Source organism: Salvelinus alpinus, chromosome 6, assembly GCF_045679555.1.
Source record: "Salvelinus alpinus chromosome 6, SLU_Salpinus.1, whole genome shotgun sequence".
NCBI lineage: Eukaryota > Metazoa > Chordata > Actinopteri > Salmoniformes > Salmonidae > Salvelinus > Salvelinus alpinus.
This window is the reverse complement of record NC_092091.1, coordinates 10,209,807-10,225,324: the sequence shown is the minus strand read 5'-3', so window position 1 is coordinate 10,225,324 and position 15,518 is coordinate 10,209,807. Positions and strand designations below refer to the sequence as shown.

Sequence of the window (15,518 nt, the reverse complement as noted above, 5' to 3'; positions counted from 1 at the left end):
TAGCTTTCAACTCAGGGCAACAATACAAGGCTGTGAGAAACAATAGTCTCCTTTATTTCAAGATGTCAAGTACAAGCATTGACTCCAGTAGTTAACTGGCTCACGTCATCCTAAAGCGTCTCATCTCATTGTAAACCCAAGATCCTCCAATTAGCACTCAGTGCTATGAGATGTCTACGCCATATTTAACAAGATGGCAACATCACCACACTTCCCGGTACTAATAAGCTATTCGTTGGAATCCATTCAAAACTGACAATCTGTTTTTACTTCAATGGCTTCAACTAACTAGCTTCAGAATGACTTCATCAGTTTTGGCCTATTAGCCTAAATCAATAAGGCCTGGTCTAACAAATCCACGCTGCTAGCAGACCGGGCTTGACTAGTCCGCAACTAACGCACCTGAAGAAACTCTACAGGTTTTTTGCAACAGACAAAGTGAAAACACAATAGGCTTTTATTTGCAGGCCATAGGCTATCCTTCAGACAATTATGTAATTGTACAGTGCTTGTGTGGAAATGCCATAGGGACTGACTGGCATTTGGTTAAAGCTGCAATATGTCACTTTTCTGGGCTACCCGGCCAAATTCACATAGAAACGTGTGTTATAGATCTGTCATTCTCATTGAAATCAAAGTATAAGAAGCGGAAGATCTATTCTATACGGACAATTTCTATGCTTCCCGTTCTTAAGTTTTGTTTTTTGCGTCTTTTACTTTCGTTTTTGTACAGCAGCTTCAAACATCTGAAATCTATTTTTGGTTATGGAAAATATAGTTCACAGCAGTTTAGATGGAACAATGATTCTCTGCACCATACTTGCTTGTTTTGTCACAAACTGAAATTAGGCCGACTATTAGAATTTGAGTAACTAGGAAATGGCGGAGCGATTTCTGCATAGTGCAACTTTAACCCATAGTTATGATTGCAAATGAGCAGGCTGTAAAGTCAGTTTGCGCCATCACAATTTTGCCTAGCACAAGAAAGGTTTTGTTCCATCGATCCCAGTAATCCTAGCCAGCGACATTACCAAAATAATCCCACATTAAACTGTAAACAAAGCTACTTCTCATTCTAGAGGGCACTCAATCTTATTGATTCATTCAGCTGCCTGATTCCTCTCTCACAGTATCTTCAGGGCGTCTAACTAAAAAACACTTTCATTCATCACATCAGCCTAAGGAACAAAGCTTCAACCCTGCTTATTATGGAGAAACTGTACTGACTGGGGAGCGCAGGACAAGAGTTATTGCCACAGTGATGTGTATTCAAAAAGGAACATGTTTCTGAAATTCTTTATAGGCCCTCATGTAATCTAGGGGAGAAATACAGTCCGATGCTCAAAACATTTGCCTTTCCTCCACCCTCCAGAGACAATAAGCCTGGACACCAAATTGGCACATGATAGAACATTCCTAGAGAAAAGGTTTTGATGACATTTAAGTACCAGAGACAGAGGTTAACTGTGGACAGGTTATGTGGTCTGTCAATCAAAAATGAAGAATGTTGTGGTGAACTGTGACTTCCAGTGTTAACCACAGACCCGAATGACGTCGTAGGGCCTAGGCTTACATCCTCACACCCACCTGCCAGCCATCACGGAACGTTCCAGAAGGCTCTGGCTGGGCTATGGAACCAGAGCCGTGTGACATTCAATACACGGACCGTAACTGATGGGACTGCAAGCCTAAAGCTGCAGATGAGACACTGCAAGCCTGTCAGCAGTGTCCTGACTCCTGTCAGCAGTGTCCTGACTCCTGTCACAGGTCTGTACTCTTCAGTTTACCCTCCCTTCTTTCCTCAACACTGAGTTCTTACTGGCTGTCACTCTGCAGTCAGACGCAGGTTCAGAAGAACACTAAGCATTTTCCACAAGTTAATAGAGTAGCCAGCCAAACAGAAAGAGTAGCCAGCTAGGTGCCCCCGGGACCGTGGGGGGGGTTGTCCCCCTTGGTTGAATTTGTTTTTCTGAAATGAGCTCTATTTTGGTGGCCTCTGATACGTCATAATGCCTTGATTACACCCGAAATACACAGCAAAATGATTTAATACTTTATTCACTTTACCTCCCAGATTGGAAAAATTTGTTTACAATTTCAAATGTATGAATTCAGTGTATTGTTAGTTTTTTGGGATATTGTCTAGGCCTATATGATCTGGACTATTTTCTAAGTAAGAGAGCATTTAAGAAAAATATACATTTTCCTATCTAGTTAAATAAAAAATAATTGAGATTAAAGTGTTAGTTTTACTGCAAGATATTAACTGCTACAATGATGTTTGTTCTTCAAAACGATGTATTTTACTAAAACAGAAAAAAATTATTTAATAGCCCACCTTATCTTGAAAAATAAATTAAAGAGACATTTATGAAAAAAACTAACATGTCCATTGGAAAAAAGAGCTACTGAGTAAATACTGCAATGTGGGTTGGATTGAGCCCCTACCTCTTCATTTTCAAGGTGATAATTGCATTTTTCTTCCCAACACAATACCGCAATAAAATGTGAGTCCACAGTTCAAAGATCTTCTTTGCTTGTTATTGCACACCGTTGGAAGGATTTGAACTTATGGATGTCAGGAACTCGGTACCCGACAGCCGGCGCTAATGGAAAACACCGCACTTTTAATTCCCTCTGAGCTGAGGAGTACAGCCAGCCTTCAAAACACAACTCTATTTAAATGATTTAACGGAGAGATAACCAAGTGGAGGAGAATCCCAGAAATCCCCTGGTTATGCTTAAATAGGCAGTAAGACACTCAAGATGGTAGATTAGTTTACAGATTCTACTAATACCAAGCAAAGTCATGAATGATCGTAATATCTTAGCATTACCAGCGATGGTTAAAAGTGTCCATCCATGACGGCTTCGATAGTTGAACAAACAGTATCAGACATTAAAAGACCTCAAATAAAAAAATCATTTTGAATCAACACCCAGTCACCTCAGTAGAGTACCATTCAGGGTTTCCGTTAGCCGGTAATAGCCAGCTTTTGGGTGATTTATTTACATTTTTTAAAGACAATAAATACAACTGACACTCGCCAATTGTCTGGGAGAAGAAATACAAATCCCATTGCAAAACAATGCTTTTTTAAATCCCATTCATTGAAGGAAATACATTTGACTGGTCAATAGGTTAATAAGCCTAATTTAGTGGAATTAAATTGGCGCTTGCGTTTTCATTAGTTGTGTTTATGACACGCGCAAAGCATACAGCTACAGATACAGAGCTTATGAGCGGAAAATCTGTCAGACAGCGCGAGAGCTGCTGCTACAGCTTCTTAAACAGCTCCTTCATTCCTGCTGGAGCCAAATGTGCTTTTTATAAGCCCAGTCACTGCGTAACAAATTCTAAATGCCATTTTGTTGGCCACGATTAAAAATAGCGGGGGGGAAAAAATCTTCTTCCTCAAATGGTAATTGACGCGCGCTTCCCATTCCAGAGCCTGTATGCAGCAACAAGCAGGCTTCAGCGTTGTCACATCACTTTGAAAAGAGCTGGAGGCCGTGTGCATTTTCAAAACGGAGTGTTTCACTTCATATGACGAGGCATGTCTTACCTTGCTTCAAAGTCAAATCCGACCATACAAACGTGGAGGCAATTATTTTATAAAGACTTCCATATGCCATTTGAAACCAGTCTTATTTCTCTCATGCCATAGTGGTTTTCTAAAATCAACTTTCTTTCATTGTCCAGTAGCCAAAGGCACATTCCTAGTTATATTAGCAACCCATGCTAGTTGTAGCATCTTTAGATCTCCCCTCTTTCAACATTTCGAATGGATATTTTCATCTCGTCACATGAAACCGCTCGCATGTGCGGTGTGCTTTTGAACATTCGCGCACGCGCCCATCCCTACTGCGCCTCGCGCGCGCGCCCATCCCTACTGCCTCTCTGCAGAAATAATAGTTTAACATTTTAAGCTAAACGTTCAGATCTGTTGCAACAGCTTTATAAAGTTGTTTTTATGTACCCTACTGGTTGTACGAATTTCAGATCTACGGTCCCACAACTTTCCCAGAGTGAGTTTGGAAGTAGGCTATTTCTTTCTGGCACAGAACGGCATGCCGACCCACAGAGTACACAGAACGGCATGCCGACCCACAGAGTACACAGAACGGCATGCCGACCCACAGAGTACACAGAACGGCATGCCGACCCACAGAGTACACAGAACGGCATGCCGACCCACAGAGTACACAGAACGGCATGACGACCCACAGAGTACACAGAACGGCACGACGACCCACAGAGTACACAGAACGGCACGACGACCCACAGAGTACACAGAACGGCACGACGACCCACAGAGTACACAGAACGGCACGACGACCCACAGAGTACACAGAACGGCACGACGACCCACAGAGTACACAGAACGGCATGACGACCCACAGAGTACACAGAACGGCATGACGACCCACAGAGTACACAGAACGCCATGCCGACCCACAGAGTACACAGAACGCCATGCCGACCCACAGAGTACACAGAACGGCATGCCGACCCACAGAGTACACAGAACGGCATGCCGACCCACAGAGTACACAGAACGGCATGCCGACCCACAGAGTACACAGAACGGCATGCCGACCCACAGAGTACACAGAACGGCATGCCGACCCACAGAGTACACAGAACGGCATGCCGACCCACAGAACGGCATGCCGACCCACAGAACGGCATGCCGACCCACAGAACGGCATGCCGACCCACAGAACGGCATGCCGACCCACAGAACGGCATGCCGACCCACAGAACGGCATGCCGACCCACAGAACGGCATGCCGACCCACAGAACGGCATGCCGACCCACAGAACGGCATGCCGACCCACAGAACGGCATGCCGACCCATAGAGTACACAGAACGGCATGACGACCCATAGAGTACACAGAACGGCATGACGACCCATAGAGTACACAGAACGGCATGACGACCCATAGAGTACACAGAACGGCATGACGACCCATAGAGTACACAGAACGGCATGACGACCCATAGAGTACACAGAACGGCATGACGACCCATAGAATATAGTTTTCTACTATGGGGGGGATAGTAGATTGACATAGGATTGTGATTTTGATGTCCGTTACTCCTTTTGTTAGCGGAGGACAAAAGTAAACGTGGCAGTTATAACATTTTCAAAGTGTCGGAATTGTGTAAGAAGGACGCAGGTCGTGTTGCGTCATCGAGATCTGTTTAGATGAATGACCGTAATCTAAAATGTGTTTTCTGTTATTCCGAGCACTGTGGGTGGACGGCCTAATCAGGTTACACACCAAAATGCATATAGGTCTGGTAAATTTCTCAAAATGTCTGTTCAATTTAAAATGCTACTAGTCAAAATGTCCGGTGCCACATTTTCCCCTAACGGAAACCCTGGTAGCATTATCCATTCAGAAACACCCAGTCATTTTCTCAGTAGTAGTACCATTGTGCATTCTGAAAGGAAGACTCTGAATACCCTCCAAGGCACTCGAGAAGAAGGTTCCGTTAGGGACTCTGAATAGATGGAAAGAAAGCTTCATTAGGGCAGATTTATTCAAAGGCTGTTCTTATGGTGGTTGTTCCAGGAGCTCAATACCACTTGTTTGGCAAATTATTTTAAAATGTGTAGCCAAATGGAAGTCCTGTGCTAGCTGACACACGATTCACATCCACCTATTCCTGACTATGAAAGTCTGCTGGTTTTGTCAAGAGCTGTATTATGCAAAGGGATGTGCAAGGAATATAAACAATCATAGACAGTCCTAACCTCATATTGCAAGGTTAACAATGCAATTGATTTTCACAAGATGTTTTGCAATTGATCAAAGCTTCTAAGCTCCGGGTCATACAGGCCAGCATTGCTAAGGCAAGATAGACTAAAATACTGGGCTAGTTAAAGCAGGAAACAGGTTTCAGACACCTAGACAAACACTCCTGACCGTCAGTGTACCCTGTTTTTGGTAAGCTATTGGGTGCATACACTTCATGATACTAGGTAGGCCATTGTAAATAAGTAAATTTGTTGTAAATAAGAATTTGTTCTTAACGGACTTGCCTACTTAAATAAAGTTTTTTTTTTGTATTAATTAGAAAAATTCTAAAAACTGGCTAGTGTTTCTCCTCTCGTCTCTCCTGACATCAGCTGTTAAAATGTGAACTAGGCTTACTTTTACTTTACTGCTTATTGGGTAAAAGTTTGTTGATTTGAAAATGAAGTTCATTGACGGTCTCCATCCATAAAAATCGGCAGTTACGCGATTATACAATTACCATGATGACTAACTAGCCTAGCTTAAGCCTGGTAAACCAATATGAACATGACAACTTAAGCCCGTCCGTTCACCACACGACTTTCAAAAATCCTAAAATCTCTGAGCGTCTCACATTAAACGACCATCTTTTCTGTATTTTGGGGGGGGGTCTTGTCAACGTGGTGTTGAGCACACAAAATGATGTGGCACAGACAGGGGGAGGGGGGTCACACACTACAAGGTTCTTCACTTGGTCGTGAGGATTCTCCATTCCACGCTGTCTCACCAAAACAATGTAGCCAAAGATTATAGGGTCCCCTAGGAAACACTGACCAACACTTTGTTTCCTACCCAGTTTTGATCTAAATCTAAAATTGCAACATTTGGTTTAAAATAAAGCCTAGTATTTTTGCCCATATCGTGGCAGTGTGGAAATGAGCTCAAATGATTGCAGGAAATGCAGAAATTGATGGAAATGCAGGAAGTTATTTTTGGTTGAAGTTGAATTGAACAGTATAAACCAATCAGAATGGAGAAAGACACTTAGAATATGTTTTGCCACCCTAGGATCACTCAACTCATAAAGCAAATTTACAACTTTTATTAAATCAGAAACATAAAATACTGTCAAAAATGTGAAAAATACCATGACATGATATTTTGGGCATATCGCCCAGCCCTAAGGCGAAGGCAGATGTTGGCTTACTTGCGCCTTGTCTATTTGTTTGCCGTGGCGTGTGATACCGCCCACTCACACCTCTTCATTGTTGAGGTGTTGCTGCTACTATCCTGTTTGACTGGAGAATATAAAAAGCATCTAGGCTGAGGGCTTAGGAAGAATGTTGTAAGTTCTAGACCATTTCCTCAATAGTATTCTTGGACAATGGATATTAGCTTATTTATCAGTGAAAAGAGAGACATCAATCCTTTATGCCTATTTCTGTCATTGTACAAATACATTCTCCAGCGTATCCATCCTCAAAGTGAAAGCCGTCTTTATTCTCAGAGGAGAACCGTGACCCTTTTACCTGTAGACCTTAAGCTGAATACATTTCAACGTTATTATGGAGTTCTTCCATACTCCTAGTCTGGCTGTTTGATAACCATTTTTCAGAGGTACTTTGAAGACTAGACATGTATCAAAGTACACTGTAGTTTAATCCTATTGCCTACATTTTGTGCTATGCTCTCTTTCAATAGGCCTAAATGCTTCTCGCTGACAAACATAACCGTCGCGATAGCAGCGATTCATTAACATAGCGTAACGTTTGTTCACCTCCCAGACCAGAGAAGCCTATTCTACCTTCTGCAGTGGCTCGTATCCAGTTAGGCAAATCCTTTAGCGTTTATGTGACTAGACCATGAACATTGCATGCAACATCGATTGCATGAATCAGAAATATCACGACTAACATTAGCGTGGCCTTGGGAAAGTTATGGAGTCGTTGTTGAAAATTACATCCTGAGGTTTCATCGGCGTGTAAAATAACTAGCCTCTTGGCTGAGACCCCGGCGGCCTATGGAAGAGGAGATTTGTTGTCAGAGTAAAAAGCAAACTGAAATTGCCCGATCTCACTGTACATCTGTTGGCCCTCATTGAGAGGTAGACCAGAGAGCGAGCCACTGTCGTTTTGGAATGACAGCAACCCCAGGCTCGTATCTCCGATCATTAATCACAACCAATTGAATTTAGAATGAGAAGGATAATATTGGTGTAACCAAGGACTAGGATTTTTCTGTTGGCAATTGATTAATTTAATCCTCCAGAGGCTATGTGAAAGTAATATTATAATTTGACCTCAGGCTTTTATTTGTGATTGTTTTACATAAGGAAAACGCTTTTTATCAATTCAAAGAAATGTGAACTGATAGGCTGACGAACTGGATGGCACTCAAATAGTTTGTCTCAAGGAGTTAAGGTGAATTAACAACTTACGATAGAGGATAAACAATAGCATTTTGAGGAGCTTTACATTTACAAAGACTTTGACAAGTAGCAAGCCCCCCCCCAGGACATCTCCAGTGAGTATTTTAAAGCAGTGGTTGCATGACAGAATGTAGGCCTTGTCTAACGCTTACAGCAATTCAAAGTCCTCTACTTGCTATGGCGGCCGTGAATTACATTGCATGCTAATGGCCCGTGGGACTGTGGTGTATTTTTAGTATCGGGCCTGCCATTTTCATTTTATTGTATTTGCCATTTTAAACTTTAATAGTTACGCTCAGAGACATTAGGCCTATATGGGTAGTCATTTAAAAAAAGTTGCGGTGTACCATCAGTTTTGCGGCTCAATACTGTCCAATGGCCTCCCAGCTCCAAAACCCTTTCTCACCAATAAAAAGAGGGGGGGGGGGGGGAAATCAAGGCTCTTCAATACTAAGGATTATTGTCTAGAAGAAGAGGGCCATTGTGTATTGAGGTCACCTAGGCCTATAGTCTAGTTGTAGGTAAATCCCCATATAGGCTGTAGGCTACAAAAGTGGAACTATTGAAATGAGACGTCACATGATCTAGTAATGAGAAAGTTCAGTCCTGACTTAGGCCTGTAGCCTAACCTTCTCCCTTTTCCATTGGCTAACCTTAACTCTGATATGCATAGAAAAAGTTTGAGGCTTTTAATATCAGAAAATGTTCACAACCCCACCATATGATCAACAGCCAGGGGTTATTCTTTATTTTTTTGGAGGATATGACAGTCTATTGCAATTCAGTCGCCCAGTATTTTTTGGGACGGTATTTCTTTCTGATCTATGGTTTGAAGTGACTGAAATATAGCTTGATAAAAGAGGAACCGCTATTAGCGGCCATCTGATCTTAAATTTCCACGATTAGATTAACTAAACACTGCATTTGTGTTTGGGAGACTCTGTCCCAAACAAATGGTTGGTAGAAAGGTTTCTTATTGGCTCAACTTTTTCACACGTGATGTAGAATGTTGGTCCCCTTAACCATTTCTCTTTTTTGAAAGTACAATCATTAGCCTACATCTGTCACATTATCAAAAGACCTGATTGGTTGCCGAGTGAACCACAGTTATTGGATAATTGTGATGTTGATTGGAACATCGCTCTTTTAAACCCCCCCCCCCCAATATGCTACTACACGGACAAAGCGAGCAGTGTTAGGTGTAGTGTGAGTGCCTCTACACGTCGTTGGTACTGAAGACTAAACTGTGATACGGACAGTATTCCTTCACAGGATCGGTTGCACTTAAATGACCCATTGGCTGCACACCGACTGATGACACACCAGATAGGATTTATGTGCTCCAGCAGGGGACAGCCGGAGATCCCTGAAAGAGCAGTGAGCTGAGCTAGTAAAGCTGAGGCGTTATGTGTTCAGCATAAGGTAGAACAGTTCATGATGTGTTGTGGCGTGTGCTAGGCTGTGAAATGTTTCTCATATCTGAGCTAGAAAGAAAGCTGAGCCTTTCGAGCAGTAGCCTATAGAGGACATGCAAGTCTAGCTATGTTGTCGTCATTCATTTGGCTAGGCCTATTTCAGTTAGCCTGGTTTCTTATGCCTATTAAAAAGGTGAAGGCAAGATTCTACATCAGACATTTTGAAATAGCATAAATCCACTACACTATTTTGGCCCCGATTTAGCTGTCCCAGACAAGTTTTTTTTGAGATCGGAGACAAAATATCCATATGGCTGCCTCCTCGGGGCATAGCTGTCACCGACACTCATTCAATGTGAGCAGGTCAGAGATGTAATCTGAGGGCAGATTAATAAACAAACTAATATCGTAATTATAGGACGCTTTATGGATTTATGTTAAGATCAAAGGGGAAACAACACAATAGTCATCAGTGTTGCATTGACCCTGCAGACTGAACGCAAGTGTCTGGTGGTCAAGCAACAACAAACGCACTGCTTGATTGACAGGGGGTGAGACTAGGTCTGTGTGGAAAGGACATGGAGAGAGAGAGGGAGGAGAGGAATGACTCAAGTAGCGGAGTAAAGTATTTTAAAAAATGGACGCCACATTTAACAAATCAAACATTCAAATACAGTGAAAGAAGGTCAAGTAAAAACCCAAACCGTTCCGTGCATAAATACCAGTGTACAGTAAAATACGGTATACCACCCAGGCCTACTTTGCCTTCAACTCCACTTAGCACAGATTAACCAGGCGGATAGCAGGGTGAGATGGGGGATCTGTTAATAACACAGCAAGCTTAGAAAGATTCCACTACATAGAGACATGACTACATGGAACTCTATTCCACATCGGGTAACGGGTAACAGATGCAAGCTGTAGAATCAGATTTGTTCTTTTTTAAATACACATGCAACAGCGGGGACTGTGACAACACAAACATAGGCGCAGACATACATACACACACCATACGCACTATATATATATAACACACACATACATATAAACACACACACACACGGATGTTGTGTTGTAGATATGTGGTAGTGGAGTAGGAGCCCGAGGGCACACTTAGTGTGTTGTGAATTCTGTAATTAATTTATTGTAATGTTTTTAAAATTGTTTAACTGCCTTCATTTTGCCGGACCCCAGGAAGAGTAGCTGCACGTCAACAAAATAATGTTTCCGGAACGCTTATCTTACTGGTGACTAACTAGAAATGAATTCAAAAGAATCTGAGATAGTGGGTGTCATGGCTTACTGAAATGACATTGAACGACCCTCATGTGACTTACAAAATGTAAACATTGTTTGACTTGGGTACAGAACATAAACTTACTTGGTTCTTCATGTCAGAATTTGTCTTAAACCTTTAAAAATGATTTTATAGAAAGTTGAGTCATGCCGTTGAGGGCAACTAGGTGTACTGGATGCTGTACACACTTTATCCCAACCAGCTGCAGGATTTAACATGGTGACCATAACAAGCCTGTTTGTAGTTCCTCAAGTTGCAGCAGGGAGAATCTTTTTTTTTTTTTTTTTTTAAAGACAATGCACCAAGAGAGAAAACAAAACATTCTACTTGCTAGACAGTAATGTGCCATTTAGCAGACTTTTACATTTTATCCAAAGCGACTTAAGAGTTATGAATGCAAACATTTTACGTTAAGGGTGGTCCCGGGAAATCAAACCTACTATCCTGGTGTTGCAAGCTCCATGCTCAACCAACTGAGCTACAGAGGACCATAGACAATACTGTAACATTCCAGAGGAGACAGAGTCTAGAACACAGGTCGCCAAGATCAAGGGCTGCGGACGTAACCATTAGTCCAAGAAAAAGTAATCTCCCTTGGGGGAGCAGATGAATAGGCTAATCAAAGTGGCAGGTTTGTTTACACCAAACAGGAAGTATGACTTTCTTTTAAAGAAAATTCACACGCCTGCCTGTGATGACCATACCAGGTTATCCGACTTCTAACACCACTGTAGCAATTGGAGGGGGGAGGGGGTGGGGCAGTGCGAGGTCCCAAAGTGGGGATCAACCTCAGGTCACCAAGACCAAAGAACAGCAACAATAACCACTGTTAAAATAAATCTAGCCTCCTTGGTAGACTGGCTATTATCAACGGCAGTTTTGTTAACAGAAGGGAAATGAGGATACCTAGTCAGGTGTCCAACTGAAATGTGTCTTCCACATTTAACCCAACCCCTCTGAATCAGAGAGGTGGTGGGGGGGGCTGCCTTAATTCGACATCCATGTCGTCGGCGCCCGGGGAACAGTGGGTTAACTGCCTCGCTCAGGAGCAGAACGACAGAGTTTTACCTTGTCAGCTCAGGGATTCGATCCAGCAACCTTTTGGTTACTGGCCCAACGCTCTAACCACTAGGCTACCATAACCAGTAATGCCTTGCAATCTTACCACAAAGAAATATAGATTGAATAAATGTTGATGGTAGACCTGTGATTTCACCACGCCTCTTTTACTTGAGTAATCTAACCAAGGAGCATGTTGGGTAGTCTGGGAGCCCTTTATAGTGTCAGGTAAAATGGCTCCCCAAGGAAAATACTGTGAAATACAGGACCAGTCAAAAGTTTTTTTTAGTAGGTTGGCTCAGCCTTTTGCAAAGAACATGCTGATATCACTGTTATTTAGTGTACCAAAACATACTGTACCAGTCAAAAGTTGACACACCGAATATTTCATTGGTTTTTCTTTATTTTTATGATTTTCTACATTGTAGAAACTATAAACTAACACATGGAATCATGTAGTAACCCCCAAAAAAGTGTTAAACAAAACAAAGTATGTATTTTATATTTGAGATTCTTCAAAGTAGCCACACTTTGCCTTGATGACAGCTTTGCACACTTGGCATTCTCTCCACCAGCTTCGTGAGCTAGTCACCTGGAATGCATTTCAATTAACAGGAGTGCCTTGTTAAAGGTTCCTTTGTGGAATTTATTTCCTTAATGCATTTGAGCCAATCAGTTGTGTTGTGACAAGGTAGGGGTGGTATACTGAATATAGCCCTATTTGGTAAAAGACCAAGTCCATATTATGGCAAGAACAGCTCAAATAAGCAAAGAGAAACGATAGTCCATCATTACTTTAAGATATGAAGGTCAATCAATCCGGAAAATTTCAAGAACTTTGAAAGTTTCTTCAAGTGCAGTTGCAAAAACCATCAAACGCTTTGATGAAACTGTCTCTCATGAGGACCGCCACAGGAAAGGAAGACCCAAAGTTACCTCTGCTGCAGAGGACAAGTTCATTAGAGTTATCAGCCTCAGAAATTGCAGCCCAAATAAATGCTTCACAGAGTAACAGAGTTCAAGTAACAGACATCTCAAAATCAACTGTTCAGGGGTGACTGCGTGAATCAGGCCTTCATGGTCGAATTGCTGCAAAGAAACCACTACTAATGGACACCAATAAGAAGAAGAGACTTGCTTGGGCCAAGGAACACACGCAATGGACATAAGGCCGGTGGAAATCTGTCCTTTGGTCTGATGAGTCCAAATTTTAGATTTTTGTTTAAAACCGCGGTGTCTTTGTGAGACGCAGAGTAGATGAACAGATGATCTCCGTGTGTGTGGTTCCCACCGTGAAGCATGGAGGTGGTGGTGTGATGGTGCTTTGCTGGTGACACTGCCAGAGATTTATTTAGAATTCACAGCACATTTATCCAGCATGTCTACCACAGCATTCTGCAGCGATAAGCCATTCCATCTGGTTTGCCCTTAGTGGACCTATCATTTGTTTTTCAACAGGACAATGACCCAACATACCTCCAGGCTGTGTAAGGGCTATTTGACCAAGAAGGAGAGTGATGGAGTACTGTATCAGATGACCTGGCCTCCACAATCACCCGACCTCAACCTTATTGAGATGGTTTGGGTTGAGTTGGACGGCAGAGTGAAGGAACAAGTGCTCAGCTTATGTGGGAACTCCTTCAAGACTTTGGAAAAGCATTCCAGGTGAAGCTGGTTGAGAGAATGCCAAGAGTGTGCAAAGCTGTCATCAAGGCAAAGGGTGGCTACTTTGAAGAATTTAAAATCAAAAATATATTTTGATTTGTTTAACACTTTTTTGGTTACTACATGATTCCATATGTGTTATTTCATAGTGTTGATGTCTTCACTATTATTCTACAATGTAGAAAATAGTAAAAAATAAAGAAAACCCCTTGAATGATTAGGTGTGTCCAAACTTTTGACGGGTACTGTATGTTTTGGTAAACTTAATAACCGTCATGTCAGCATGTTCTTTGCAAAAGGCTGAGGCAAACTACAACAAAAAAAACACCAACTTGATTTTTGATAGACACGCTGTTAGCTAAGTAATGTAATTTGCTCTGAATAAGACTTGCGCATCTGCGAAATTACTAATTACTAAAATTACTAAAATGTCAAACGTAGCTAGCTAAATGTGGATAGCTAGCAATATCTCATCAAGTCACTTAGGGAAACGCGTGACAAGTGTACACAAGCATTGGTATAGCATAGATATGTTTTAAATGTATATATATATATATATATATATATATATATGACATAGTTAATACATGTAATATTATAACTTGCTATCTAAACTGCTTGTTAAATGGCCAGTTTCATCCTAGCTGCTACAGTCCTACAATGTCCTCATCGGAGTCCATGTTGAACATGTATTTAGTGGCTAAACATTATTCCCACAAATGCACACATTACATCAGGGCATTATCCTACTAGGATAATTATATGGCTAGGGAACAGTATTTTAGGACAAGAGGCGAATAACTCATGCCGGGTGATTGTGTGGAAATAGCTGCTCCTCCTGGGTCCTCAGACAAAGAGGGGTTCACCAAAGCAATGCACGAAAGCAGTTGTTAGCCAGAGAAGCTAACTGTCAGCTAGTTAACTAGCGCGCTTTACAGGTTAGCATTAGCTAACGAAGCTAGCTCATGCGCTTACTAACTAGCAGGCTAGCTAAGTCCCGTGTTCTAAAGTATAGAACAAATTCCTTCACTAGTATAAAACTTAATGTTGTTGGCTAACTTACCCTCTTGACAAACCCAATCCAGCGAATGTTTACGTACACTCCATAGATCCTGATAGTAAAGGTAAAACCACTTTGATGACCACCGCCCCCCCCAATGTGCAAATATACACAGACAAATCAATCAACGTGCTCCCAAGAAATCCAACGCCAGGGGAATGGAACAGCTAATTCACTGGGCTGCTGCCATCACACGTTGAGATCCCGTTGAAAATTCAAAAATACCGGTTACGATGGGGATTTCAAATTCAGTCTAAAGCCCTGGTTGGAAATAAAGCATATCCTTTCTGTAGTCCAAATTGTAAAATCCGATATTCTGGCAGTTTCCTCACCAGTTTAATTCCTGGACTTGATTTCGTTGAAATCTCTCATTTCTTGATGGCTGTTTGGATCGTTCAATGCTGAGGGGAGCGATACAATGTAACCAACAAGCAGAACGAGCCACTTGCAAATTCAGGAAAAAAGAGCTGCGTGGACTGAACCGCTTGAGGCGATAGATACAACCATAGAGAATGATAGAGGCCTCTAGTGGCCAAAAAGGTCATTCTAGCACGGGCAGCGCCATTGAGGGCTTCCACCACATTTCCGCCATTTTAAAGTAGTCAAAGTAGTCAACTGGGTGGGGATTCGTATGGGTTGTAAAGCCTCAATGGCGCCGGCCATGCTGTCTCAGACGCTATAAAGGCACCGATAGCAAGATGAGTCCTCTATCTATCTCTATGGGTACAACACCAGCTGAGAAGAACTGGAAGAAGATCATGGAGGGGATTGGGGATGTTTTGTGAATGAGTCTCCTATTTTTTTTTTTATATATTTTTTTTATTTAACCTTTATTTAACTAGGC

General features: G+C 42.0%; 1 protein-coding gene across 2 annotated transcripts in view; it reads right to left on the bottom strand.

Moving 5' to 3' along the window:
* The window catches only part of LOC139578102 (zinc finger protein 609-like), a 190,466-nt gene extending 175,306 nt beyond the window's left edge, over positions 1 to 15,160 (bottom strand). Inside the window, exon 1 of one of the 2 annotated variants that reach the window (XM_071405309.1) lies at positions 14,678 to 15,160. The gene's annotated coding sequence lies outside the window, so the exon portion shown is untranslated. The remainder of the gene's footprint in view (positions 1 to 14,677) is intronic. The other variant, XM_071405310.1, reaches the window with a different exon arrangement.
* Between the last annotated feature and the right edge of the window lie 358 nt (positions 15,161 to 15,518).